This window comes from Frankliniella occidentalis, unplaced genomic scaffold (genome assembly GCF_000697945.3).
Source record: "Frankliniella occidentalis isolate FOCC.00 unplaced genomic scaffold, Focc_3.1 Scaffold72, whole genome shotgun sequence".
NCBI lineage: Eukaryota > Metazoa > Arthropoda > Insecta > Thysanoptera > Thripidae > Frankliniella > Frankliniella occidentalis.
The window spans coordinates 984,728-987,049 of record NW_026267202.1 but is presented as its reverse complement, the minus strand read 5'-3'; positions in this window follow the sequence as shown (position 1 = coordinate 987,049).

The window sequence follows — 2,322 nt, the reverse complement described above, 5'->3', positions numbered from 1 at the left end:
TCCCTCCCTCCCTCTCTCTCTCTCTCTCTCTCTCTCTCTCTCTCTCTCTCTATCCGGGGGTGCCGTGCGAGACGTCCAAGGCTATCGGAGCTGAAAGGAGTTTTCACTAGGAAAAAAATAAACCATGTTGTGCACAGTTTCAACCATAGTGCATGTTTGGAACCCCCGCGCAAAATCTGTGAGGTACTGTGTAATGACCACCTCCACTTTGAGGTGCTGCAGCCGTGCGCGGTCAGCACTAGTACTGGTGCTGTGGTCGGCGAGCGTGCAAATGCCTACATCATTTTCTAAAAAAGAAGTTTTTGAATGAGGAACAGTAGATCGTTAGCAGGATTTTACGACACAACAGTAAACTGGTGCAGTATCGAAAGCGCCCGTCGTTCGCGTGCATGACGCTATGACGCTTGTCGGTTGTCCCGAGGTTTCACGATATGACGTTGGCGGGTGACGGGCCGTGTGAGTTGGGTTGCCTACCCAACGAGCGGCAGGCGCTAGTTGACTCGGGCTGTTTTGAAGGAACTATTACAATGGAGCAGAGTGACAAAGCTGCTGCTTCTTGTAATTGCTACAACTTCCGTTGTAAACGCACCAAATCTTTGTGAAATACAACTTATCCTCATCCCGAAAGATTGGCGAGAAACGTGCCTAGCCCGGAGTAAAACCATTTTTTGTGCCCGAGTATTATTGTGCAATCGGTCGAGAAATGCGCATGACCGACATTAGGGCTCGTCCAGGAAGTGTGTCCTTTTTTTCTCAGATTCATTCTGGTAAATGGTGGGAGCTCGGCGCCTGTGAGACTCGGGGTAGGCTACCCCGCAGTACACGCGTGCACAGCATGCAAGACGTTGCCTTTCAATCAGGCGCCATAGAGCTTACACTGGCTGAACTTTGCATATTTCCGTAACGACAAATGAAGGGCGTAGTACTTTCTGTGTGTCCGTGATCCCGCAGCCCGCGGCCTTTTCCGAACACCATGATAATTGGTGGATGTAATGTCCGTTTGCCTAACTCTAACAGCGTGTGCATCTTGGACGACTCGCACTCTGCTCGAGCCGGGCTCCGGCGGCTTAGGCCTCCCCGGATGATGATGGCCTGCTCCTTCGCGAGCGCCAGGGCGGCATCTTCCCCGCGAGCCGCGAAGGCCCCCGGCGCAGCGGAGCTCAGCGGAGCGCAGCGCCTGCTGCTGCTCTGTGTATCGGATTGAACTTCCACTCAGCGATACGTGCGCCAGCCCTGCAGCCCGCCAGACTCGATCACATTCACTCCGTGGGGCTGCCTGCCTGCCTGCCTGCCTCGTCCGCCCGGCTGAATCGGTTATTACTTCCGTGACTATCCCTGCTCGGCCGTATAGAGAGAGAGAGAGAGGGTTCGATTCCTCGCGGGTGTATGCACCGCGGGTCCCAAGGGAAGTCCTAGTAAAACAAGCCGAGAGAAAAGAAAAGCGCTGATAATATCAATAGCCGTTTTCGGGGTAGTGTATCTAAACCTTAACAGTCCAACAACGCCATGTACATTTTTAAAAAGTTGAAAAGAAAATATTTTTCCTTTTTTCGTGGGGGGGGGCGGAGGCTGAAATCGGCTCCGTTTTCCTTAAACTGCTCTTTATTGTCATTGAATGGTTAGGAAATAGCTATGTATTACTAATAATTGTGCCACGCTTTAAGAAAATAACACTGCTACTGCACCCCACCTCCCTCCTCCTCTCAACTCCCGGCTTCGCGCACCGGCCGCACTCGCACTTTCAGTGTAATTATTTTTCTTTTCGACTGAGCAGTGACTGGGATAGGGGTGCCCTGCTGCTGCTGCTGCTCTTCTTCTTGCTCATCGGCGAGAGGCCCCCGCTGGCCCCCCGAGCCCCTCCTGGAGGCGAGCAAGGGGTTGAGCAGGCCGAGCGTCTCTCTGTTGATTTTAAACTTGCCGCGCGCCGCCCTCCTCGCGCCGCTCGCCTTTGATGAAGTGATGGCGGCGCCCCCTTGAAAGGCGGGCGAGATAAGCCGTTTTATGAGACGGTGGTAGGCGGCGCGAAAATCGAGCATCGCGCCGCGCTGGTCGGAGTGAAAAGCAAAGGAATTCCGGCAGGCTTTTTATTTATCATGGGCCACACCAGATTTTTTTTTCATTTTGTGGAATCTCTTTTTTTTTTCTGTGTAGCAAGCAAGGAGGAGGTTTGCGAGCTACACTGGCCGTGCCGCGCCGCCGTGGGGCGAATAAGGGCTGCTGCAGCGGCGGCAGCGGGGAGAGACCGAAAGCTTGCGTTCTGATTAGAGTGGGTCGACGCGTTCACAAAAGACAATCGGCTTGTGTTCGGAGAGGAGGGGGGGG